Consider the following 18,573-nt stretch of genomic DNA (forward strand, 5'->3'; position numbering starts at 1 on the left):
TTACGTTTGCTTGAAAAACATGGCCTCCAAGGGGCGAGGCATTTTTCCTTATATGGGTATATAAGGCTGTAGTAAAATCTTGTTAACACTCTAGAGGCCACATTTATAGTCCGATCTTCATGAAACTCGGTCAGAAGATTCATCCCAATAATATCTTGGACGAGTTCAAAAATGATGCCGGTTGGTTGAAAAACATGGCCACTACGGGGGAGGGGCTAGTTTCCTTATATGGCTTTAGCAAAACCTTGTTAACACTCTAGAGGTCACATTTATTTTTCGATCATCATGAAACTTGGTCAGAAGATTTGTCCCAATGATATCTTGGATGAGTTCGAAAAAGGTTTTGGTTGCTTAAAAAACATGGCCACCAGGGGCGGGGAATTTTTCCTTATATGACTATATATGGCTATAGTAAAACCTTGTTAACACTCTAGAGGCCACCTTTATTGTCCAATCTTCATAAACTTTGGTCAGAAGATTGGTCTCAATGATATCTTGGATGAGTTCGAAAATAATTATATTTGCTTGAAAAAAAAATGGCTTCCAAGGGGCGGGGCATTTTTCCTTATAGAGGCCACATTTACTGTCCGATCTTCATGAAACTTGGTCAGAAGATTCATCCCGATAATATCTTGGAAAAGTTAAAAAAAATGATGCTGGTTGGTTGAAATACATGGCTGCCAGGGGGCGGGGCATTTTTCCTGATATGGCTATAGTAAAACCTTGTTAAAACTCTAAAGGCAACATTTATTTTCCGATCTTCGTGAAACTTGGTCAGAAGATTTGTCCCAATAATATCTTGTTATCTCAGGTGAGCGACTTTGGGCCTTTCAGGCCCTCTTGTTAATAATTGTCATTGTAAGCTAGGCCTGTGTGGAAGCTACTTGTACTTGCGCACACAATTTCCACGTAATACTTTCATTCAAGCTACACAATTATTGTATAAAAAAGATGATCAAAAACTATTTATATATTTTTAGTAGTAGCGACCTTGACCCAAGAGACCCAAATTAAAACCCAAACTAGGTCTGCATGTAGAATGTATAGAACAATGCGTCCATCTTACTCAAGTATTTACATGAATACTTTGTTCCCAAAAGCAGGTCAATAATAACAAAGTTACATAATCATTCCTCAACACAAACTAGAGTAATTGAAAGGATTTTTTTTAAATTTAATAACCGTAACTTTGACCAAATCGGTTAAAATGCAATCCCTAACTCAGCTTGTAGCATATCAATACACCCAATTTTAGTCATCTTCATCCTTATTAAAATTATTGTACGCGAATTATATAATTTTTGAAAAAATGAAATTGACCTTGATATGCCTGGGCCTTAAATGCATCCATTTTAGAGTTATACATTACAATTACATATAGAAACTTACAAAACGCAAATCTTCGCTTAAATTTTCTAAGATTAATTTTGCTAAATTGCAGGTCAGACTTACGGACATTGTTCAGTGACCTCTAATTATGATTCCGAAGACACGTGTTGTTGTTTTTTTTCAATTGAATGTCTCTTGTAATGACAGAGATATGCATTTAGTGCAAACAAACTTTAACCTGAATTTAACCATACTCGCAAACAGTCACCTGACTTGCATAAAGTTAAAATGGGTAGGGGATATATTGCTGCTAATAGACTGGTCACTATTATAAGTCTTTGTCAATGACTGTTACTTCAGATCCTGAACACATACTAGTGTCTAAAGTTGTATTTGTAGTAGACATAGAGATATGGAATTATCGCACTCAAACGTTTACCCGAATTTTAAAGTACATAAAGGTGCATATTTATTCTATAACGCAGGTAAGAGTTTTAGGCGTGTGTTATTGACCTCCCATGATGTATATGGTGGCATGAGAAGCACCTGATCAACATCTGTAGTGGAATATGTACTTGTTGCAAGTACACCTGAACACAAATAATCTTGAATGTAAACTAACACCGGACTTGTATGAGTACAAATGAGGGAGGGGCATAGCCCTGCTGAAGCTGGTCGCAGTTATAGATCGTGACCAGTGAATTATCATGAGGACCCTTAACGCATAGCCAAGTTTTATTGCAAATCATGTGGTATATGCATGTATATGGTGCAGTTGCACACAAACATTAGCCAAAATGTTCCATGTTAAAACCGATTTATAATTTTGCTTAACTGCAGGTCAGAGTTATGGAACTTGGTCAGTCACGTAAACTAATAACCCTCAACACACGAATTAATCTAACCATGAATATATCTAGTGGAAATAAATGTTTCCCTACGTTTACTTCAATCACAATATCACGCAGACGCCCGTTCCGACATGTGTGCTGGTGGTAAAGAACTTAACCCTCCTAGAACTTTACCCTCCTGTAACCACATGATATCACACGCTAGACATGGATTCAAACTACATGCATACAACATTTCATTTCCATACCTCCATACAAACTAAAGTTATTAAGATGACATTTCTTTTTAGCTCACGTCAACATTTGGTGCTCATGGTTATTTTTGTCCTGCGCCCGACATTTTGAGTCGTGTCTATCGCACTAGACATAACATTGTGTTTATCCGATGTTGCTGAACTTGGTCAAAATGTTCATCATGACAATATGTAGATAGAGTTTGAAACTAAGCCTCATGCGTTTAGTACACTAGGTCACCAAGTCAACTCTTATAAAAACGATATTAGTCCAGAGGCAAGATTTGCAACTCAATCTTGATGAAACTTGTCTAGAATTTTAATCTGACAAAATGTCCAGACCAATGTCAAATCTGGGCCTCGCGCGTCAAAAAGGTAGGGACCAAATCAAGTCTGAGAAAATTGTTTATAAGATTATATTGGTATATTGATTGTTATAACTCTAGAAGACAAAATTTACTCAGCCTTAAAGAAACTTGGTCAGAGTGTTTATTCGCTTAATATTTAGGCCTAGTTTGAATCTGGGTCACGGGCTTTAAAAAACTAGGTCACCAGAAACATTTTGGGAAAAAGATAATAGCCGCACAATATTAAAGTACCTTACCTCTGCGACGGTTTGATGTTTTTCCACAGTCGTATTGGACCAAGAAAACTATCAGACAATAACTTACAAGCACACACAAGGCATTGTTGCTTGTCATCTTGGTCCAAGTTTCTCGTAAAATATGCAGAGCAACACTTTAATCCGTTTCCACTCTTAACGATTTATTTCATTAGCGAGAATTGTCTCCCTTCTGTTCACGTGTATTATAACTCAGTAGACTGATGTCAATATCCGTGCATTGAACTTGCAATATCATTTAGCACATATGTGTATGTTATTTGTGTATTAAGTGTTTTATCCTTTCGTTACACTTAGGTAATTTAAGTATTCAGCGTAATATCCATGTTGTGAAACTATGTGACGAAGTCAGCGTTCGATTCTCCGCCATTTTGTATCTATGGCCGTTTTTTGGCCGATTTAAGGCCGGTCTGAGGCCGTTTCTTGGCCGCGGCCAATTTTCGGCCAGTTTTCGATCACCTTTCGGCCACATTTCGGCCAAACTTCGAACGTTCTTGATTTTTCTTGTGGGGGAGAAGCATTAACATCAGCTTGCTCCCGATAAGTGTAAATAACTAATCCATATTGTGAATTAATCCGAACAATTAGTAAAGAAAACACTTTTACGTGAACATATTTCCATTATTGTGACTTTTTACAGAATATTTGTCAACTTATCACGGAACTTTAGAGTATTTATTCCTGACGAAGTATTTTAACTACATGTACATTTGAATACGTACAACTGTGTAAGCTTTGTATTCGTCATCACTTGTGACGCGAATGCTGAGGCTATTCTAAACTATGTGCATTTTAACGGTGGTGGAATAAAATGAGTTACTTGGAGACATTGTTTATTTTGATATAAACTCATTGTTGCCTAACTTTAATACGCTACCAATACCTAGAGCTAGGCCCCAACAATTACACCACATGGTGTAATCTAATTTGTGGCACGAGCGTTCAAATGTCACAAAGACATTTTTGAACACATCTAACCACTCTACACATAAAATACATAAGTCAATCTTTATGAAAGACGGTCGGAATCTTTATCACTACAAAATCAAATACATCTTTAAACCTGGGTCAAGTTGGATCAAAAACTAAGTTTAAACTGATTTGAACAATTTTTTTAAACCATTTTAAACAATCATCGAATACTGCACATACATGAAATACTAAGGACACATATGACTTCTTGAATGTACTGCCTTCAATTGAAACTCTCGAGTGTGCATTTACTGTAGAAGAAGTAACAAGAGATGTGTTTGTCAGAAACACAATGCCCCCTTCTGCGCCGCGTTGATTTAAATATTTTTGGTATTATATCCCTTTAAAAAATATTACTTCCCTTGTAAAAATGATCTGTTCCTGCCAAATGATAAATAGAAATTATCTCCCTTTAAGGCTTGTTACTAACCTTGGATTTGTGTTTTTAACCTTTGAACTTAAAAGGATGACATTGACCTTGAACTTTCACCTCTCAAAATGTGAAGCTCTTTGAGATACACATGCTGGCCAAATATCAAGTTGCTATCTTCAATATTGCAAAAGTTATGGTCAATGTTAAAGTTTTTGGACGGACGGACGGACTGACTGACAGACGGACGGACAGTTCAACTGCTATATGCCCCCTACCGGGGACATTAAAACAACAATAGCTAGCATGACGCGTGATAAAAGCTGTGAGTTGCTTTGCAATGTAGCCAATTTCTGTATTGATTCATATTATTTAATCTATCTATAGCGTATGAAACATTTTAAATACATTTTCTCGAAATTGGTATTTATCTAGATTATTGGTGTAAAGGTGAAATATCACCCATTTAAAAAAAAAGGGTGACAAGAAAGAGCCTTCCAATTACAAAGGAATCACACTTTATCATTTAATGATTTATACTTCATCATTTTTATTCGGTTTTAGGGACAAACGAAGTACAACCGATTGTATTTTTGGCATACATAGTATCATACAAAATGTTCTTTTGCAGAAACATAAGTTATATTGTGCTTTTATTGATTATGAAAAGGCATTTGGTACAGTTATCACGAAGCATTTTTGATAAAATTAATTGAATCAGGTTTTAGTTGCAAAATGATAGCATTCATAAATAGTATATAAGTAAATGTAAAGTCATGTATAAAAGACAGGATATATTCCGTCTCCAGTGATCTCTTGGTGTTAAACAGGGAGATCACTGTCTGGTTTATAAATGATATTAAAGATTGTATAATTAATGTTCAGAACCAACTTAACAATGTATACCTTTACTCTTCTAAATGGGGTCTTGACATAAACGTTAATAAAACGAAAATATGCATATTTGACATACGAAAAAGCAGAGGAAATAACACATGGTCAAAAAAATAACGAGTGTCTTGAAATTGACGACAGTTTTGTATATCTGGGTTTACATTTCCTCTACACAGGACATATGTCTAATACTGTTAAAATATTATATAAACATGCATCTAGAGCATATCATCATATTATATCTATTTGTGGCTGAATTACATGTCAAGACCAGCTAGTTCTATTGGATTCTTTAGTAAAAACAACTATTGGAATCATAAGAAAAAAACAATTATGCTGTATGGTTATGAAGTCTGGGGAATTTATGATGACTCTGCTATTGATAAATTACATTACAAATTTTGCACTATATTCTTTGTTTGAAACAATCTCCTTCTTACTATGCTGTTCTTAGTTAATTGCATAGATTCCTCTAGCCGTTTTATGTAAACTTAAAGCGTTACGTTATTGGATGAAAGTTGTAAATAACCGAAATTCTTTATTATACCAAGTTTGTATTTAACAGATGAATACTTTGACAAATTTCAATTGTACGAAAAATATCTATGGCGTCATGCTTTGAAGTTAGCTTTAGACAACATTGGCTTGGGTTATATGCTTTACACAACTGATTTGACGTGCGAAATTGCTTACGTGATAAACCAAAGATTTAAAGATCATCTTGTTCACGATACTTTGTTTCACATTTCAAAATGGAGCTCTACTTTGAATTAAAAAAAAGCTTCGAATATGTCTTATGAAAAGTCAAGAATCCAAATGATCCTTTTTCGATTACCGGTAAGTTCTCATTGTCTTGAATTAGAAGTTAGTAGATACAGAAGATTGTGCCAAGTAGAAGGCGAGTGTAAACTCACTCTGTAAATGTTGTTAAATCCGAATATCACTTTTTATTATAGTGTCCATTTTATAAAGATGTACGTATAAATATCATATCCGGACATCATGGCCTACCATAAGTTAATATATTAATGTTCTTAAGCTCAAAATTATTGCGAAATGTTTGGTCGAAGCGTTCAAACTTAGAGGTGAAAATTTGAGTAGTCTAGCTGTTGTATACTTGCATGCGTACAAGCATACAGGTAATTGTATTTAATAGTCACACATATTATTTGTAAAGATTTCGTATTTGCTCATCTTTAATTTGTATTATTGTATGATTCTCTGTCTTGGTCATATTTCTTTTGTAAATATATACTTTGTAAAAGGCAGAATGCCGGATTGCCAATATATTTAGAAACTTGAATTTGTTTGATTATTACGATAAATAATAAAGAATAAAAACAATGTATGCTATGATCTAAGTTGTTTTTAAAAAAATCCCTGTTCAACTGTTGATACACTAGTACCCTCAATTTCTATGATGGTTGCGCAGAGAACCGTACGTCCACATCGGGGTTTTGCTATTAAAGGGAACTGTCAAAAACGCAAAAAGTTAACGCATGCGATAAAGATAAAGAATGCAGTACGAATACGAAATGAACAGAGAAATAACAGAAGCGATACGAGTTTTATAAAAATTGATCAAAATTCTTGAAACATCAAGAAATGTCATAATGCAATGTATTATTAAAATGAATAAATAACTTATTGTATCGAAATTACAGAAAGTTTAGGCTAAAATAATATTAATATATATGTATAACATATTAAAATTTTTCGTCCCTTTATTTTACTTAAAAGTTATTAAAACTAAAAAGCTATGTTAAATTATTATTCCTTTGTTTGTTCAAATTACTTCTTATTATAAATAACAAATGTTTTTGTATTTTGGAAAATTTTCATACACTTATATTCGCTTTGTTTTTTTTAATCATAAATAAATCTATTTAGCGAATAGTTTGAATAAGTGGCAACAGATAAGAGTCATTAAAAAAACTCCTACAAAATAATTTCTTCTCAAAGACATATCTACAAATTAATTAAATGTCTGTAATTTTGCAGGTAATAAATAATCAACAAACATTAACTTACTTAAGCAATAAATGTAATCTTTTATCGCCTTGATGTCTTCACGACATATGTTGATGTTATTGCGCATAGGTTTTCTGTCTTGTTTTATATTTGATGCGTTTTTATACTATTTATTTTTTGTTAGTGTTCACATTTTACTCGCCTGTCGTCTGTGGTTTCAACTCGGCTGCGTGTTCACGTTATTTCTATATCGCATGCGCTTTCTGACAAGTTATATATTGCCAACGTGTTCTTATATCTTATTATCATAGTTGTTTCCTTCTTTTGCAAATGTGTATATGCGTTTTCCTAATATATTAATATTGTCTGTGTTTTTGTTTTTTAATACTTTATGGGTCTCCATACTAAGTCTATATCTTCATGTTTTGCTATTTATTTATTGTCTACATGTTCTACTTTTTTTATATCGCCTTAGTGCTTTGCTGCTTTCATATAATCAGCGTTATTATACTATTTATATCAAAGTAAACTATTTTCTTAATTATTGCTAAATTACTCCCAATATTTAGTATATTGAAGAATCCATAATCGATGTATCAAGGATAATTAAATGATGGTTTCAAAGATGAGAAAGGAGATGTTTCTGAATAATGGATACTTCAATGTTTACAATTTAAGTTTTATTTTTTAATACGTTTAATCATATAGTTTGTCTATGTTAAATTTCATAACGTGATTGCGGGCGTTTTTCGACGATGATTGACATATACCATCCTTAAGTAGAAAATGGATGTGCCGACTGGATGCAACTTGAAAAAAGGCTCCCAAAGCGTTGTTATTGATGCGCCGTATTGATCTACGGTAAGTGGTATAAACAGCAACATTTGTGCACATTGTGCCTCTATATCCCGACGACGACCTTTTTAAAGCGCCGCTATAAATGCATGTATCAATTTCAAACCTCTAAACTGCTTGTGCCCCTAGTGGTTCGCCGTCTAATACCTTTAATTCTCCGCCGTAAATGCGTACTTATGGCGATTTTCGTCAGATAAGGGGACCCAAAAGTATCCGCGTAAACTGTTTATGATTCGTTTTAGGCTCGCCAGCCCACTCAGCCCCTTTACCTAGTAAGCAATAGTGCCATGGCATATAAAGCCTCGTTACCTTGTAGGCAATGGTGCCATGGCATATAAAGCCTCGTTACCTTGTAGGCAATGGTGCCATGGCATATAAAGCCTCGTTACCTTGTAGGCAATAGTGCCATGGCATATAAAGCCTCGTTACCTTGTAGGCAATGGTGCCATGGCATATATAGCCTCGTTACCTTGTAGGCAATGGTATCATGGCATATATAGCCCCTTTACCTTGTAGGCAATTGTGCCATGGAATATATAGCCCATTTACCTTGTAAGCAATGGTGCCATGGAATATACAGCCCATTTACCTTGTCGGAAATGGTATCATGGCATATATAGCCCATTTACCTTGTAGGCAATGGTGCCATGGAATATATAGACACTTTACCTTGTAGGCAATGGTGCCATGGAATATATCGACCCTTTACCTTGTAGGCAATGGTGCCATGACATTTTTAATCACCACTATAAGACTAGATGCTCACATGTTTTGTAGAAAAATATATACAGTGTAATTTTCCTATTGAAATTTAAAAATGAAAGAGAATTACAGATAACAGACAGTATAAGTAGACAATCTTTAAGGTCAGCTTGCCCTACCCCTCCTCCTTATTTAACGGGGCGTGTGTGGTTAGTATCGACGGCGGGGATTTGATAATGTATGCACATAACCAGTCAACTTCTTGTAAGATTTAAGGACTACTACAATTAATCAATACTTAGTCAAAGAACATTGAGTTGCAGTTTTACTTTAAATAGAAAGTGAAAACAGCGTCAACTCTGCAAATGAGATTGTAAGATGATGTCAACCAAAGTTAAAAGCCTTTTGTTTGAGTCCTGCACAGTAATTGTCTAAATTACTTATGTATAAACAATTAAACATTTGCATTTCAGTAAGACAAATTAATGTAGTTTAAATAAATCAAACATATTTACACATTTTTATATTGTGGATAAGGACTTATAGATGTTTTATATCATTGAACACGTAATTTATAATATCAAACTCGTGCTCGTGTGCAAACGATTGAAAACTAAAACAACTTTACATCGCGTACAGTGGAAAGTTGGTTAATAAATACATCCTGCAAAGTTAAATAATTTATACAAGCTGTCAAGATCTGCGATGAAAACTTCCATCATAACCTAGACAAAACCTGTGTAATGTAGTCGATGTGTATATATCGTGTATTCAGTTAAACGAATCAAATCAGTTCTTTAAGAAAATGAGAAACATAATTTGAACAAGAACCCCATGTTTATACATATATATAAATATTCTTTTAATGGACAACCAACAAATAACAAAGTTTAGACAAACAGTGTCCACATAAGTATACGGACACCAATTTAATTCAGCCTAGCTCTAAGAAAGTATGGCTTAATGCATGAGCGTAAAGTGTCGCCCCAGAGTAGATTGAGTAGTTTGCACAGGCTAATATGGGACGACATTTTCCGTTTTTTTTTGTATTTTTCGTTTAAAGGAGGTCTCTCCTTAGAGAAAATCTATTTATGTGGATTGTGTCGTCCCTTATTAGCCTGTGTGGATTTCACGGGCATATCTCGTACGACACTTTACGCTCATGCATTTAACCCCGTTTTCAAAGAGGAAGGCTCGGCTACTGGTAACAGATCGCCCAGACACAGAACACATCTTTCACACTTGTTTTGTATCTATTTACAATTAGTATGTTAATGTTAACCCTTAAAGCGCTGGAGCTGAATTTTAAAGGCCTTTGCAAACAGTTTGGATCCAGATGAGACGCCACAGAACGTGGCGTCTCATCAGGATCCAAACTGTTTGCTATTCTGATAGTATTCTTTGAAAAAAATCGAAGAAAATGCTAATTTTAGAAATTCTGCAGACGACATTTTAGCAGACGACAAATTTCCCAGCATGCAAAGGGTTAAACCATGGCACTGACCATCATTTCAATATTTTGGAACTAAAGTAAATACTGATGTGTGCCTTGTTAAGCGGTTTTTAAAGAATCAATATCACTTCAACTAATCAATGTTAAATATATATGATGAGTTTTCAATATTTAAAATAGAATTATTATATTAAATAATTAATGATTAAATGTTCATATTGAAAAATTCCGGACAGTTCATACTGTGTTGGTACATTTATTCTACTTATGATTAACGCACAATAATTTAATAATGTTTATGTATGTTATTAAAACATAAAATGTGTTAGAAGCCATATGCGCTGTAATTTAGTATTTCCTACAAATATGTAAGAAAAATATTTTATCTAAATAAACTACACAAATATTAAATTCACAAATTATAGCATTGAAAGGATTGATTGAGAAAGGGAATAACAATAAATATCAACACCTATCTTACAATAACATTGTATTAAAACGTAGTGAACTGTTTGAACAATTATATTGTATTCGAATATTTTTATCTTAATAATATCATACCTATTGTTTAACATGTAAGACAACAATTACAAATCTTTTTATCCAACACGGATACAACTTTGAACGTTTTTATTGTCTTACATATTGTTTATCTAACTTGCGCTGACCATTTGGTGAAATTACTTTACACACATAAAATAACGTTTAAGTTACTTAAATTAATTTACTAACAAAACAGTAATATTTTGGAATAGTTTGAAATTACTATAACATGGAATGTGTCTGCATTTGGGGATCGAAACGAAGACCTTTAGAAACAAAAGTTAACTCGCTACAGTCGATCTAGGAATCTGAATCGATATTGAAACTCTATTTTAACAAAACACTTTTTTTGCTTAGCTATCGATGGAAAAAGTTACAAACGCTTAAAACGTTTAACGGTTTCCATTGATGATTCTAAATTAACTATCGTACATTTAAAACATGCTTCTTTGTCAGGAGCGTTTTGTTTAAATATGGTGCTTTTTGAAGCGATAACTATTGTTTTGTTATTGTCATTTCGCCAAACTGTTAATTAACAAGCCCTTGTAACTTTATGGATTAATCAATATGTTTTGGTAAGCCTAAAATGTACTATTTGATGTTCTTTTGAGAGTTATAAAAATAAAATATATAAATCCACATGTTATTTAACTCTTCGATGAAATTGTTTTTTTTTTAAATCGTCAACTAGATTCGAAGATGAAATTACAATTAAAACCTTGTCTTTGAGTTGAAAAAAAATATTATTAACGGTTATAAACTTAACATTCACATGACAAAAATACTACAACATAAATAGCACGTGTATAGTAAAAATGTCTATCGAAAAAGGTTGGCCAAGCTACCTACGCTAATTGTCTGAGAAGGTAGTGGAGACAACAACTTTTCCGCCTTATAATATCATATCTTGCCAGGTTATTTTAAGACGCCAATATCAAGCATCTGAACCAGGAAACATGCCCAGGTATTTTGACGAATGCATCCCTCTCTTACTTCTCGATGGTCCTTTGTAACATAAAAAAAAGAAAGTAATATATGAACATGAAGTTATATATAAATAACAGGATAGTTGTTTTATGGACATATACATGTATATGCATTACTTTAACAATTATAATAACATTATTACGCAAGATATCATTTTTTAAATGCGTCAGTAGCTCATTATTTATTACTTTTGTTAAATTTACAGTCAGGTAAGTGCGGTCGTATTTAGGGATGAAATGGCCGTGCTTTATGCAAATGATGAATCATGGCTGTCATCTACACACATTTAATACATTTGCTCCACACAAGCCCCGACCTTTCTGAGGAAAACGTGACATATCCTAGTAGCAATTTGCACAAGTAACATAAAATGTTGTCTAAACAGTTGGATTTTTAGTTGATGTTGTGTCAACGAAATGTCAGCAAAAGAGCTTACGATAGAAACCGCATACATTATAAAATTATCATCGATAATTAAATTAATTGTGCACTACAGACTTAAACATACTTATTAAGAAAAAATGGTCTAAATTAGTGTCTTGGCTGTCTGGTTCTGCGGGGCGGGGCTGGAGTTGTTGGTGCGGGTTGAGCTGCCCCGCCCCTAGCTGCTCCTCTTGCGCGTTCTTTAGGCGCCGCTTTCTTAACTGCGGCACCGCCTTCACCGCCTTCACCACCAGGACCACCTTCACCGCCGGCCGCTGCACCAGCCGCGTTCTTCCCGCCTCCCCTTCCTGCCGCGCCGGGTCCTTTGTTGTCCGGAGCGTCCGCTCCGTCAATGAGACCCAGCATTGAGAGAACAGAAATGTCCCTCTGAAACTGGCTTCGTGCACGCGCGTCCGGCTGCGAAAGAGACTGCAGGGCCATTAGCTCGTTTCCATCTAAAAATAACACATTTGTCTTTAAAGTTAACACTTTGATTTATTTTCAAACATTCGTTGCTAGAATGGCCATTCCGACTGAAATAAATGTTCTTGTTTTCTTTTTTATGAATACAATAAAGTGGTGTTTTACGGGTATACGACATGAGCTTTAGCGATTGATGTGCAATTCACTCAAGGCAAAAGGTAAAACACCTGTTCAATGTTCAAAGACTTGAAATACGTAAATATGGAAGTATCGAAAATACGTATTACCAATTTTAATAGCAGGCCTATGTGACCATGACGCATGCGATACTCGACACTTAGTATGACTAAAACTAATGATCACATGTCAATAATTGTTTCAGAACGTATGTTATTTTAGTGAACATCAGTCAAATAATTGTCATGTCAAGGGGAAGAAAACACTAATTCGTTCAACAATGACATGGATGTCAGACATACGTATTGACGGGCATCACCCACGCGGTCTAATGAATATTTGCTATACTTAACATTGGCGTCCGTCACCTCGACGTTTTATTATTGAGTTATTGATTCTTCTATAGCGCGGAATCGTGCATTGAAAAATAGTGATGAAATAGTTGAACAACGTTTCGCAATATGAAGATATTAGTGGTCATTATATTACTATCACTTACATACGTATTCATATCATACAAAGAAAACTGTTCTGCTACAACAAACCAGACAATATACTAAAGAACGCAGTGAAATGCAAAAAAGTGAGGTTATATTCAACAATATTACAATCTTGCAGGCGCACACAATGTTACACCAAACATTTATCCCCTTTATCAAAATATCATGCGCATAAAAATGAGAGAATGACGTTAAAATAAAACTTGTTAAAACTTATAATACGCATACTTTAACAGAAAACATACTTGACAACAAATCGTATACCAGTATTGTATGTGCCCGGTTGCTTCAAGCCGTGACGCGAAAAGCAACCATAAAATCTTGGTATGGGTGAAAAACAAAACTAACATTCTTAACTGTATGCTTATTACGGACATGTTACAATAATCGGATGTTTTAAAAACAAAATATATGAATAGTGCGTGTAACAATGTAGGCTATTAGTTATTTAGATTTATTAACATCAACAGTACAGACTTGTATTCACATTATCGAAGCATGCCATGGCTTCTGAGAATTGACATGCGGTCTGATTTTTTTGTAAGATTCTTACCAAGGCCGAACAGTAGGGCGGCAGTCAGCATATCCGGATCATTTCCAAAGAGAGGATGTTGTCGCCCGAATAAAAATCCATTTACGCAAACGCACATAACACAGAGCGTTAGAACAGTCCCGAAGGTCTTCATACTATTAAAAAGTACACACGATATGTACATGACGGTTCAAATAGCTAATCCTTTCGCGATTTCCGTATTGTTTGAAATGAAAACTCAACAAAATATCAGACTGAAAACAAAATTCATATGTTTCTTCAACCTTGTTAAATTACCTAATGTTGAATGAAATATCTTCTGCGATTGTCAACGTGCAGGCGACCTAACGTAACGCTTTACGTCAATGACGCGCCGTCATTCTGTTGGACAATGTATTATTCAATGGGAAGCAATGAACGTGTTATCGTGGTTGCTCAATGAATCTCATTAACCAAGGTGTTGATTACTGAATCTGTGTGATAGGAAACTTTATGGCTTAAATAGTTCGATCAACGATTAACCACTAACATTCGGTCTTTTATTATATTGTGTATGTTTTGTAAATATTAAATACAGCCAACTGTAATTTGTCCAATAACATATGGGTCGGGCTGTATGAAAAGGGTGTTTAATGCATTTGCAGTCTGCACAGGCTCATCAAAGACGACACTTCGGCCTAAACTCGATTTTTCGTGAAGTAGAGTCTTCCTTGAAATGAAGTGCTGTTAAAGTGGAATGCACAGGCTAATCAGGGACGACACTTCACGCACATGCGTTAACCCCCCCCCCCCCCCCCCATTTGACAGAGCAACGCCCATATTTAAATGGATCCTATGCATCTTTGACAATAACAATAAGAGCGTTTAACGCATTTTTACAACTTCTGACTGTCAAGTTTAATAGAAAGAGAACCAATTCTTGGAATCACGCGTAGTAGCAAATGTTCGATGTGTAACATAACGCTGTAGAGACGGCTAACATCAGCAGCTACTTATTCCAGAAAATTCGATACAATTATTCATTGCTTGTTAATGTCCCAGTCTACGGTACATGCACGTATCTTTTCAACAACGAAACGTTAACGACATATGCTTAAGTGTGGTGCAACAAAAACATCTGTTCTTTCTTTATCCTTAAGAACAAAACAAGGAACATTGGTGAACAAAACATGAACATTATTTAAATAAAAGACCCATAACGAATGTTATTTTTCTTTGACGCTTTGATGTTTGTTACCGACTATTTTTGTGATGACGTCATGACGAATGAGGTCATCAGGGATAATTTAGTCAATTCGTCCGAACTGCTTCTTTAAACACCTTGTTTATAGTTAGCGGCTGACAGCCCCATGTCATTTTCATGGCGGATGAGAGTCGTGTCATTTTAATAAGCTCATTTAAATTCATGTTTCAATGTCAATGGCAACTTTCGTGTACATGCCCTTAATATTTCAATATACAATGTACATGTATTATCTGTTCCGTTCACATTTGTTTGACTGAATAATAATATTTAATCTTCAAGTTGGTTCTGTGATGCGATTAATCAACGGCATAAAAGTAAAAGCCTTATAGAAATGCACACGTTGCAAACGTCGTTCTTTACATATAATATACAATTATTGAAAAAAATAATATGATAAATGCTTTAAGATGAAAACTTTAATGACACACTAAATTGATAAACGAAGTGCCGAATGGTATATAGATATTCTCGCAGTCCGCTATTTAACCACAAGAGCCGCGTCGTGCGAAAATGGGTCTTATGCCATATTCTCCAGTTGTAGCTCTATGCGTCTGCATCTGAGTCATAATGTCCGCTAATTCGATCACGAAATAGTGCGTGTCTTTATAGCGCACAGTATTGAGCCGTGCAATACTTCGCGAATATGGAGCTACGCTAGACGCATATGTCATACGACCCATTTTTGAAAGCCGCCGCTGATATAGTCCTACAAGGGATCATTTGTTAAAATAACTTTGAATAAAAATGTGCTCAATGTTTTTAAATAATTAGTTAAGTTTGTGTTGTGAATGTTTATTTAGAACTTTTATCTCACTAAATAATAATTCTGGCATATGACGGCGATTTACTCACACTTTTCCTTTGTATCTCGATTTACCAGTGTTAAATGCACATATTTTGAATAATATATTAAAACCAGCAAATATTAAAAAATATTGCTCAAAATAGGCTAGGACAAGAAACAGCTTGTCTGACATTCAACATTTACCAAGCGTTTACCGGATCCAATTTACGATCCACGACATTAAATGATAGAAGACAGTTTTATAATAAACATTTATTTCGTGGAAACATAAATAACAGTGTCAATGGAAGTAATGCGTTCAAAACAAATATATGGCATGTTAGCAAGCAGATAATAAGATGATTAAATATGTTAATAAAATGGTTTATATTCAACCTGATACATCAGCCCCGTTGACGCGTAATCGCGCGTGTCAAACATGTTAATAAAAACAGGCGTGTATGAATATCAACAGAGGATGTGTGACCGCTTATTTGAATTATTTACTTATTTACTAGGAAAACTCGTCACTGGAAATCATATATAAATATAATAAGCAAGGAAGAAATATATTCGTGCTATTCAGTGTGATTTTTCATAATTACCTCGAAATTATGAAATCGAAAACAGTAAAAAATATGGCAATTCATATGGAATGTGATACAATTTATAAAAATAATATTTTAGAATGAGCGCTGGTTGAAGTTTTTAAACAAACAAATTCTATCAAATATACACGTAAAACATATATCCTTTGCATGGCTATCAGTTCATGCAGAATTCATTCATGCTTATGTTTCACAAAAAAGCAACAGCCTTATTATCAAGACCAATTAAAAAAACGCAGAAAATAGGGTATATTAAATAAAAATATTGTCTTAAGATAACACTTGAGATTCGTCCAGATCTATCAAACATATTTGATTCCCATTTAGTCGAGTTCTGTACACTTATCATGTCAACTAAAGCATTCCAATTCTGTCTGCACAAATAATTGTAGAAGCAACAATTTGAATCAGTTGTTCTGCATATGGCTGGAGTAATGGCAAAAACCTGAAATAAATTAAAATTAAACTATTCGGATTAATTCAACCCTATTTAACGAAAGAAAGATCAAAAAGTAAATCAGCGGTCTCTCTACTTGTATGCATATATCTTGTGTATACTGTGCGTATTAGCACCATATTTTGCTAAAGGTGATGTGCATTAATTAATTATTCGATAAATTATTTTAAAACTTATTTTTGTTTTTTAAGAACGCAAAACAGTCACGAACACTTTAGCATAACCAATATCTAGTATTAAAATGGTTAGCAATAATGTAATAAGATAGCCAAGCATTACGAAACAAAGCCATTACACTTACATCAGCTGTCCGGTTACGAATTAAAGTTGAAGGAGTCATACGAATCATAACCATCTCCGTAGTAGACTACGGGACCACCGAATCCTGTATGGTACACGGATGGGCGGACATAATATGGCGGGTAGCTTGGGGCCGACCGGTAGATGATGAAAGCGTGCGTGACTGCGGTCATGATGGCCAAGAGGAGGCATGCCCTGATGAGGAGTTGGCTGAACATGATGCTGGAATTAAATAACACAGATAAATCTTAAATTTTGATGAGCTGTTATCATACTTCAGTATATGAATTAAATATCACCCTAGTCATATCGATGTGCATGATTTAAAGCGAGATCATACGATTTTTTATATGTGTTAAATTATAATATATTGATAAAATATGTTACAATAACACAAAAAAGGCAAGGAAAATTATACATTGAAGATGAATTTCATAAAATGCAGCATACACAAATTAGCGCCCCGAGCCGATTGTGACGAAGAAATTTCGTATATGTTTTCTACAATAACCGAAGCATTTCTTTTTTAGTTAGTGTTCGTGTGCCGTATGAATAGATATCGTTGCAGGATTTTAAAATGAACCGTTAAACTAAATTTAGATTCACATCGTACATGCATGATTTACATGCTGGCGAATTCGACTGTACAGACATTTTCGATTTCAGAATTTAATATCTGGCTTATTTCGCATTTTTCGACACATGTTCTTCTTAACTTTTATTTTAATTTATATTGAAATATATGTTTAATAAGTTTGTTTACACATTTTATATCAATAAATAAATATTTGACAAAATCGTATAATCTCGCTTAAATTATTATTGATTATATACACATTGACCATCTTGTAGTTAATTACTCGCTGTTTCGTGTCAACTAATATGCTTTACATATGGGAGTTACCAAACTTGTAAAAACTTTGCTTAAAGATGACGATTTGCTTCTCATGTATTATAGTGATTTGAGAAGATAAACAATGATAGAAAACAATTTTAGTTTATATAAAAAGTAATCTGTAATGATAAAGAACATTTTACCTTGATTGGTTACTCCAGCTGCACCCCAAATTTGGACAAAATAAAATTTCTGGGTGTACTTAAAAAGAATTCGTTTATTAATAAAGAGTGCTCGTTTGATTGCGTTGTTTATATACCAGTGATGCCGATGGGTTGGCGTGAGTAAGTGGGCACATAAATGTAAACAATAATTGACTGACGTTCGTGGCCGAAATAAATGTCATTGTAATTTATATTGTTTCTGTCAAATTGGGAAAAAAGCGAACAATCAAATTGCCAAGGTAATGCAATAATAATTAGGGCGAATGAATGTTTTCAATTACC

The 18,573-nt window shown here is 34.3% G+C and overlaps 2 long non-coding RNA genes across 2 annotated transcripts; both read right to left on the reverse strand.

Moving 5' to 3' along the window:
- Positions 1–9,644: 9,644 nt before the first annotated feature.
- LOC127842577 (uncharacterized) lies at positions 9,645–14,094 on the reverse strand. Its single transcript, XR_008031712.1, has 4 exons — positions 13,859–14,094; positions 12,291–12,660; positions 10,292–11,800; positions 9,645–10,082 (listed from the first exon to the last, which is right to left on the reverse strand). It is a non-coding gene; the product is annotated as an uncharacterized LOC127842577 (long non-coding RNA).
- Positions 14,095–16,170: 2,076 nt separating this feature from the next.
- LOC127843170 (uncharacterized) lies at positions 16,171–18,368 on the reverse strand. The gene is made up of 3 exons (XR_008032113.1): positions 18,271–18,368; positions 17,234–17,454; positions 16,171–16,920 (listed from the first exon to the last, which is right to left on the reverse strand). It is a non-coding gene; the product is annotated as an uncharacterized LOC127843170 (long non-coding RNA).
- Between the last annotated feature and the right edge of the window lie 205 nt (positions 18,369–18,573).

The sequence above is a fragment of the Dreissena polymorpha genome, chromosome 8 (genome assembly GCF_020536995.1).
Source record: "Dreissena polymorpha isolate Duluth1 chromosome 8, UMN_Dpol_1.0, whole genome shotgun sequence".
Classification (NCBI taxonomy): Eukaryota; Metazoa; Mollusca; class Bivalvia; order Myida; family Dreissenidae; genus Dreissena; species Dreissena polymorpha.